The sequence below is a fragment of the Lynx rufus genome, unplaced genomic scaffold, assembly GCF_022079265.1.
Source record: "Lynx rufus isolate CCGP_SWC_20201006 ecotype Redwood Valley unplaced genomic scaffold, mLynRuf1.p SCAF_9, whole genome shotgun sequence".
Classification (NCBI taxonomy): Eukaryota; Metazoa; Chordata; class Mammalia; order Carnivora; family Felidae; genus Lynx; species Lynx rufus.
Genome location: NW_025814897.1, coordinates 5,884,805 through 5,894,894, shown reverse-complemented (window position 1 = coordinate 5,894,894; position 10,090 = coordinate 5,884,805).

Below are 10,090 nucleotides of genomic sequence, written 5' to 3'. Positions count from 1 at the left end.
GAGCTATCACAGTTATCAGAAACTTTGTGACCCTGCGTTTTATTTTTTCATGTGTTCAGGACAGACTGACTGATGTGTGTCAGGGGTCTACTCTGGGATCAGTCAACTTTGGTAAATAGGAAAGAATCATGTAGTTAAAACATGTTTCACTGGGGGCAGTGCCTGGGTGGCTCAGTTGGTTAAGCATCCGACGCTTGGTTTCAGCTCAGGTCATGATCTCACAGTTCATTAATTTGAGACCCACATTGGGCTCTGATGCTGATGGTGAAGAGCCTGCTTGGTATTTTCTCTCTCCCTCTCTCTCTCTGCCCCTCCCCTCCTCATGTGTGCTCCCTCTCCCCACAAAATAAATAAATCTGTCCTCTCTCTCTCAAAATAAATAAATTAAAAAAAATGTTTCACTAGGACCAGAGAAAGAGGAACTGAACAAAGGGCATCCACTATATAATTATCATTTTGGGTTACTTAACAGTCCTAAGGGACTCAGAGTCCTTCTAAATCACAAAAGGAAGACAATGGTATTTTCTGCTGACTTAATATTACTTCTGTTACACCATGTTCTATTTTTTTAATTGATAATATATGTAACAACATAGTCATTGACAGGAAGAAATTGTAGAGAAAGAAAGAGGAGGATGCGAGGAGGAAGGGAGAGAGAGAGGGAACATGAACAATTTAGTTAAGAGAAACTTGGTTTTTGTTTTAATGTGTGTATTTTCAGGACACAAAGAAACCATGAGTAACTCATGGATTTTACTCACAAACAATTATCTCTGCAGTGCTCACACTCAGAAATGTAGTCATACTGCTACCTAGTGAGTTCTTTGAAGGGAAAATTTACAGGAAGTCTTGGAATGCATTAGTCCAAAGTCATAGAACTTGAAAGCTGGAAAAAATCTTATGATTTAGGTCAATTCCTTCATTTCAAAAATAGAAAAACTGTTATTTGAAAAAGTTAGCTGGCTTAAGGCCATCCAATTTGCTGGTGGGGATGAAAGATGACATAGAATCTTGTCAAAGTAAGCTGAACATTTGATAAATATTTGTTTTGCCTTGTGCTGTATCTATTTAAAAACATTAATGATATTTCAAAAACGTAAATGCAGAGAGAATAGCCTACTGAACACTTTTGTGCCTATCACCCACCTTCAATAACACATGCTCATTATAATTCATAAATAGCCCTTTATTCTTTCTTGAGTGAGTTTTGGTAGTTGGTATATTTCAAGGAATTTGTCTTTTTTTCCTCTTATTCTTTGACTAGATGGAAGATCCATAGTGATGTATCTCTCATTCCTGGTATTGGTAATGTGTGAATTCTCTCTCTCTCTCTCTCTCTCACTATATTGATCTCACTAGAGATTTATCTGTTTTTATTGATCTTTTCAAAGTATGAGTCCTCCAACTTTGTTCTTCTTTTTCAATATTGTTTGGCTATCCTGGGTCCCATGCATTTCCATCTAAATTTTAGGATAAGCATTTTTGTTTTATGCCAGCTGGGCAACTGATTTCTTTATGTTGATTTTGTATCCTGCAGCTTTACTAAATTTGTTTTTGGTAGAGCCTTTAGGATTTTGTATATGTGAGATCATATCATCTGCAAATAAAGACGGTTTTACTTCTAGCTTTCTGATCTGGATGTCTTATATTTCTTTTTCTTTCCTGATTGCTCTGGCTGGGACTTCTGTGTCAAACAGGAGTTGTGAGAGTGGACACCCTTGTTTTGTTTCTGATCTTAGAGGAAAACCTCTGCATCTTTCACCACTGAGTATGTTAGCTGTGAGCTTGTCATATGTGCTCTTTGTTATGCTGAGATATGTTCTTTCTACACACAATTTGTTGAGAGTTTTTTATCATGAGAGGGTGTTGTGTTTTGTCAAATTCTTTTTCTGCATTCATTGAGTTTATCATATGGTTTTTATCTTTTCTTCTATTAATGTGGTGAATCACATTTATTGATTTATGTATGTTAAACATTCTTGCATCCCAGTGATAAATCATGCTTGATCATGGTGATGACCCTCTTAATGCGATGTTGAATTCAGTTTGCTAATATTTTGTTGCAAATTTTTGCATCTGTGGTCATCAGAGACATTGGCCTGTACTTTTCTTTTCCAGCCGTGTCCTTATCTGGCTTTGTTATTTGAGTAATGATGGCCTCAAAAAAGGTTTGTGAGTATTCTCCCCTCTTAAAGTTTTTGGAAGAGTTGGAGAAGGATTGGTGCTAATTCTTTATTTTCTCTTAAATGCTTATATTTATTTATTTTGAGAGAGAAAGATAGAGTGTGAGCCAGGAGGGGCAGAGAGAGAGGGAGACAGAGAACCCCCAACAGATTCTGTGCTTTCAGCACAGAGCTCAGTGTGGGACCTCAACCCATGAACCATGAGATCATGACCTGAGCCAAGATCAAGAGTCTGACGCTTAATCGACTGAGCCACCCAGGTACCCAGTGGTAACTCTTTAAATGTTAGGAACAAAAGTTTTAAACAGTGGGAAGAGACTTAGGGTACTAATTAGAATCAATCTTATAATAGGGCCTATGCTCCTGGCTGACCTCGGACCTTGCAGAGGCAGTGTGAGCAAGAGAGCTGGCCACAAGGTGAAAGGGGATAGGGGAGCCAAAGGGAGTTGGTGCAAAGGGATTTTGTGGGTGTCTGTTCACTCACCTGTCATATCTGTGTAACTGCCTGCTCCATATTATCACAATTTCTCCTTTATTCTTAAATCTGATTCCTCCAACCCTTTATTTTTACCACTGTGTCCAAATACTTTCCAATTTTCTCTTCCATATGCATTCTCCACTCTGTCTTTGCCCCAGAATGCTGACCCATAGCAACAGGCTTCCTGTTCCTCAAACATCAAGCTGGACTTGGCTGAAGGAGAATCGCAGGAGTTGGGGTGGTGGTGAAGTCAGGGTATTTATTCCCCTGGTTCCCTCTCTCCAGGGTCACCTTGGGCTTGTTGCTTCCTCCTTGAATGATGAAAGGCCATAGTGACTTCCACGTGAAACCCTCCTCACAGTTCTGTTTCCAGGTTCTAGCTACGTCTCCATCCCTCACCATCATCATTCTTCATGACTTCCCTGATACCTGCTCAAACCTTTGTACATGATCTGTTTTTTTAAACCCTCTTCAGATTCTTCCATGTGAGCGTGCCGACTGTTTCCTGCTGGGGCCCTGGCTAATCACTTTGCTCACCATATTCCCATCTTCCTCATTCTATTAGCCGTTCTTTATTTGAAGGAAACAGAGGTTGAATGCCTTTTCCTTACAACAGCATATGTTTTAGTTAGGTTTTTTGTTGTTGTTGTTGGCTTGTTTTTAGGTTTCAAGGAGTTGAGACACACTCATGCTCCCTTAAATAATGAGTTTATTATGAAGACATCAACAGAAATAAATAAAATAGTAATTTCTATCATGAAATTAGACTTTAAGAAGAGCTGATATTGCACAAAACTAGATCTCAAGGCAACTAGCAGGCAGTCCAGTTTCTTTTAGGTCAAAATCCTGACAGAGCATAAGGGAGTTCTATACACATTTTTCTAGGTTCTCTCTTGATCTTAACTCTCTTTTGTAGGTCCAGGGTTCATACTCATACCCTTTGGAACCAATAAATTCAAGGCCATACTCTTAGTGGCTAGGTGTTCTGGATCTAGCATCTGGTGTCCCTGGCTTGAGTTTTGACTTTACTAACTGGCTGTGTGCCTTGGGGCAAGCTGCTTCATATTTTCTTAGGCTCAGTTAGGCCACGTGTAAAATGGGAATAATGACCAATCTTTATTTGGTTCTTGGGACAATTCAATCCTAAGAAAGATGGGCTGGGTAAAGAATAAGTGCGCACTGAATGTAAGGGCCTGCTACTATCATTTTCATTAGCAGCAAAATTGTTTTGCCAACAACTTACGGGAAAAATCACTGAACCTCTAGGTGAGCTATCAGCTCAAGGCAATAGATAAACCTCTGGTGCTTGCGTGTTGTGATCAAAGGAGTTGTGTGGATAAGGACTGTGTACAAAGTTGCTGAAATGGCATAACCAGGGTCAAGATCAACTCTTGTTAGGATGCCTTGGGAGACTTGTTACAGCATCAGCTGAACAGTGAGCACTGGTTAACCTTGTGTCTCAGTGCTAGCTGGGGCTCATTAACTCCTCCCTGGAGTTGAATTGGAATAGTCTTTCAGTTCCAGAGAGCAGATCTTCTCATTCATCTCTCATGGCAGGGATTCTAGGTTCTCTCCTTTAGTGTGATAGCAGCCTCTCACTTTGCTATATTCTGGGTGTCGTAGGTTAGCCCCTGGGCCTTCCATTCTGAATGTCTCATGATTGGACTCTCTCAGACAAATACGTGATCGCTACAGGTGGTTATGATCCTCTCTGCTGGGAAAAATTTTCTTGTTAACTTATCTCATGGGCCCAGGGATACCTGTGGACTGGCTGCCTTTGGGTCTGGGGTCCATTCTTTATTAAATGAGCTAATTCATAATTTGTGGTGTAATGTGACGGTAGCATGGTGACTTGTGTGAAAGTAGTTAAGAAGGAGCCCTTAGACAGGAGTCCCTGAGAAGGAGCTTTGCGCCTAATAGTTCTTTCAGAGATTTGGCCCACCTAGTAAAGAATTAAATTCTACCACCCAGATGAATATTATGTCATGTAAATTATACCCACATAAAGCTGTTTGATGGGAGTGGAGCAGAAAAGACAGATGATGCTGAGTGGAGTGTGTGCAATGACTGTTCAGGGCATCATCAACACCAAATATTTGTTGACATGTACTATGTGTCAAATACCATACTAGCTGTTGAATATAAAATTTAAATAGATCTATTCCCTGCTTTTGTTGAAATAATACTTGGGTATTATACTAGGGTATTAATATTTCACTTCAAGGTAGAATTACAGTGTAGATGGCACTGTGGTATAGATTTTGTTTCTCAGGGCATAGACAAAAAGCCCTATTTCTGTATCTTGTCTGTTAAGTACAAAAATATTTATGGAGTGACACAGAGTGCCTCATGGAAAATTATGTTTCTGATCAGGCAAACTTTTTATCTGAGCCATCACTTCAGATATTGAGTAGAATTATAATTTTGGTAACTCAATATCTAACTGACAATATGAAACTAACCGTACATATTTTTTTCATTTCCTGGAGACATCAAAAAATAGTTCTTACCCTCATGACAATGGAAATAATTTTAAAGCTGCTATTGTCATAGGTATATAACATAATTATTTTCATGGTCTTGAAGCAATCTGTCTAGCCTACGATTCTCCATGTCTCCTTCCTACCTCCCCCCCCTCCCCTCCCTTTCTCCCTCCTTCCCTCCCTACTTTCCTTTCCTCCCTCCTTCCTTCCCTTCCTTCAGATCTGAGTAGGAAATGGTTGGAGAACATATAAGAAATGGCTGTTTGGTTTTCCTAAAGGAGAATTTCCAGCTCCCACTGTCAAGCAAAGATAGTCATTATCTCTTTTTCCTTATACAGGTGTACATAATTGATACTTTACCATATTTACACATTGCTTAACAGCGATTCATTTATCTGCTCAGCAAACATGTTTTTAGTACTTTCTTTGTGTCAGGCTGTGGTCTTGCTACTGGATATAAAATGCAAACTATTGTCTTTTATAAAAAGAAATGACTGGGGCGCCTGGGTGGCTCAGTCGTGAAGCCTCTGACTTTGTCTTAGGTCATAATCTCGTGGTTCAAGAGTTTGAGCCCTGAGTCGGGCTCTGTGCTGGCAGCTGAGATCCTGGAGCCTGCTTCGGATTCTGTGTGTCCCTCTCTCTCTGCCCCTCCCCCTTTCGTGCTCTGTCTCTCTCAAAACAAAAACAAAACCAAAAAGACATGACTGTCCATTGAGTGGCAGACAGCATCCTGAAAGTGGTCTTCCCTTTAAATGTTCTCAATACCTATGTGTCACAGTGTTTCAAAACGGGGAAATAAAAATTTAATTCACAAAAATCAGTCACTCTTTCACAAAGAGTATTCACTGTCCTAGGAAACTTATCACCCTGCTTGAGTTTATGACATACCAGACTCAGCTGTTTCCTCACTATGGTACTTTAGATCCAGAAACTCAGGGACAAAAAGTATCAGAGTTAAATTTTGGTAGGTTATGTCAAATTGTCCCCCAATACTATTATAATAATTTGTATTCTTCCTTACAGTGCACACTTCTCATAAACTTGCCAATCCTGGATATTATCAGTTTTGTGTGACATTTTAAGCTAAGCTCACTGTGCACAACAGATGTAGGCTGTGAGCTGTGACTGAAATGAAATCCCGGTTGGGGAGGGCCACCGCCCTGTCTAGTCAGCTTCCCCTCTCCCTGCCCTGGGGGTCCTCAGTGGCATCTCTCAGGAATTGCAGAACTCCATTAAACATGGTTTGAAAATCATGGTTTATGAGTTTGCCTTCATTGCTCTATTTGGTTGGTATTTGGCTTTCAAATTAACAGTGTGTTTCTTTTGTTGGTAATCTTTGAGTTGTAGTAGTATTTAAATATTATTTCTAGTTCTCTAGACACAAAATAGTCATTGTGGGCCTGTTCGTTGTTTGAAAAAACTACTAACCAAGATTTCAGTAGGATGCCAATATAAAGAGCTTTATTATCATCAGTGTTCAAGTGGTACCCTCATTACAAGATAAGCTGTGTATGTCACATTAACTCTTTCAGGTCACAAGAGAAATGTTTAGCAAACTCCAAGAGTAGCAGCTCTAAATTTAATGCATTAGTGTATTCCATTGTGGCCTGAAAGACTTTCCAAAGGATTGAACTAAAGTCTTTGTAAGTATTCAGGCTTAGGTTGGAAGGCTTATGATACCAGGACAGTCCATGGAATGCATAGGGTTTTAACCGCACTGCATTAGTTTGGTGAAGGGTGGGATTTGGAAAGATATGCTGGTGAGAGTGATTCTTTTGGATCATGTTCCCCACTTCGTTTTTCTGTGAAGGCATGCTCTGAAACTGCATTAAGCATGCATTGGCTATAAACATGGTCTGAAGTGGGGTGCCTGGGTGGCTCAGTCGGTTGAGCATCCGACTTCGGCTCAGGTCATGATCTCACGTTCCGTGAGTTCGAGCCCCGCGTCGGGCTCTGTGCTGACAGCTCAGAGCCTGGAGCCAGTTTCAGATTCTGTGTCTCCCTCTCTCCGACCCTCCCCTGTTCATGCTCTGTCTCTCCCTGTCTCAAAAATAAATAAAACATTAAAAAAATTTTTAAACATGGTCTGAAGCACCAGGATGTATTTACTGGATGGGGACTCTCCTAAAAGGGGGTGGGTTTCCAGTTCTTCCATACTTGGAAGAAAAATAGAGGAGAGAGCCATGTTGTCCTGCCAATTCAGGAACTCAACAAAGTGGCTCCCGTCACAGAGGAGTCAGCTAGACTTGTTTTCAGCAATTGTGTCAGTGACTACATGGGAGGTAGCTCCCAGTGACCCCTGCTGCTGGGCCTTTATACCACTGTGTCATTTCCGCTCAGGGACTGCGGGCTGGACTGAGGGACTTAGTTCTAATGAACAGAGTATGGCAGATTGTGAGCTGTCTTCTGTGAGATGAGGTTGTAAAAAGACTGCACTTCTACCTTGGGTACTCTCTCTCTTTTTCTCCCTCTTAGATTGCTTGTCCTGGGGAATAGCCCTCGTGGTGAAAGACAGCCTTCTCAATAATTAGGTGAATGGGATTGGAAGTGGACTCCCTCAGTCATTTTCCCATCAAGTGTTCAGATCAGATCACAGCCTCAGTTTACTGTTTGAGAAGCCCTGAGACAGAGGGCCCCCAGCTAAGCTCTTCCTGGATTTCCCAACCCAAACAAATTGCTTTGTTGTTGCTATTTTAAGCTTTCATATTTTTGTGTTCATTTTTACATGGCAATTAACAAATGGATTGTTTAAAAAATACAAATTCATTGTACAACATCTTGAACAGCGTAAAAGTAAAGAAAGGTCTGTGCTAAGTGGTCCTCTGTTAGTAAAACTTCAGGTACCTTATCTTTGATGATAACTCATCGAACAGAGAGGCAATTCACTTGGTCAATGGCATTGTTAGCCCACATTTCAGTACAGCCACCATGACTGCTGATTTTACACATGTTTAACTGACATTGTCCTAAGTCATATTTAAGACCAGGGTCCCAGGAGGTCACCTAGAGATTTACAACTTCCTCTGGTTTAGAGTTTAGACGCTGGTAGCACCGTACTAGGGATGTCCTACACACTAGACTATTTCACCTTCACAGGAACAGTGTGAAAGAAGTATCCTCACCATTATTTTAAAGATGAGGCAAATTCAGAGATGTTAATAGGCCGATCAAGGAATCATAGGTAGAAAACACTGCAGAGAGATTTGGGATTCGGGGCTGCCTGGTTCCAAAGCCAGAGCCCTTTCCACTTTCTTATTCCTCCTTCACATGCCGGTTTAAAGCCTAAGGTGAGAAGGACAAACATGGAAAAGGTTATTACAGATGTGGAGGACCCTGAAGAGGTGTGCAGATTTGAGCTGACGTGTGGTGCTGGAACCCAAGAGGCCTGCGGGAGGGAAGCATGCACTTCAAGAGAGACAGGATGGAGCACTGGGAATTCATGGGTCCTGTTAAGAAAGGAAGTCAACCGAATCCATTGCTCATATGCTCTGACACAGCTCGGCTAAGATAAAATGAACTGCCACCTGTTCTCAGGTGGCCTCTTACTATTCCTAATTTATTGTCCCCAAGGAGGGGCCCTGTGAAGCAGAAAGTTGTCACAAATCTAAAAATACAGCATTTTTATGGAAAACCATTCATTTACACTAAATGCACTTACGTACAGGGTGTAGCCCATTCTAGTTTGTTGCATTTTGTTAGCCAAAATTATCAGTGACAGTTCTCGTAATTATTTTCCTTTTTTTCCCCCAAGCAGTTACAATCTTTATGAAATTGGATTTAAATAATTACATCCTTCTGGGATTTCTTTTTTAAAACGCGTTGTGTGTAAGGCTAAATTTGGGATGCTTCATTTAACATTGCTGAAGGAAAGAACAGATACTAAAATATTTTGAGCTGGAGCTTTACATAGACAAAGAGAAACTTCAAATACTGATTGCTAATGACATTTGTATTTTGCACACCAAAACGCAGGAGCAGTTGCAAATATATTTGACAAGTTTCAAACTGTGGCAGTAACTCCCTTGTAGAATTTTTAAAATTTGAAGCTGATTTTGGGGGTGGGGTGGGTAGTAAGAGTCCCAGCAGGTGAATCCCAGTCTGACAGTCTCGATGGCAGTTGGATGTGTCTGATTTCATATCATGGATATTTCATGATCTTAAAAACAGCCTTCAGCTTCCATCTTGTGCTGTCACTAAGAGGTGCCTGCAGATGCTCACACTATCATTCCATCCAGACCCTTCCCCTACCTCTGCCCATGGCATCACTGTAGATAGCCTGTCTTTGACTTTCACCCCAGTCTCAGGACATGACTCCTATCTCCCCAGGAGGAGGGAGGGCTCCTTTTCACATGTAGTACTTTGTATTAAAAAAAACCCCAAAACTATAATTGCTTATTTCTTAGGGTCACGTTAAAATGTAAAAATGTGGCTCTGTCACATTGGCTTGCGAGAACATCGTGTATCTGCAGCTGCTAAGAAAAGGCTCTCATGTGTCAGTACAGGGTGCACAGGCAGCACCGAGAAAGCCAAATGGTTTCCCAGGGAGAGTGAGTCATTGATTGTCACCTCTCCCCCCACCTTCCCTCACTCCCTCCCCCATACCCCACATCACCACGTGAGGTTGGTGTGGGAGTCGTGCTGGTCCCTTGTGGAGGCGTGGGATGAAAACAGAGAGAGTCTGGAAGGGGCTAACATTTGTTGAATATGGAATGTATGCAGGTGCACATGCTAGTTGCTATTTGAGTCCCGCTTAATCCTTGCAAGACCCCACCTGTTCCATTGGCATTGACCTCATTTGGAAAGATTAAAATGGAGGGAGAAAGACTAAATAATTTTGTGATTATTGTGTGAGCCTAGTTTAAACTTGGGTTCATCCAACTCATGCTTATCGTCTCAGAATTTGTGAAGGGATATGGCTGTCCCCTGGAAATGTTTGGGCATCCTTG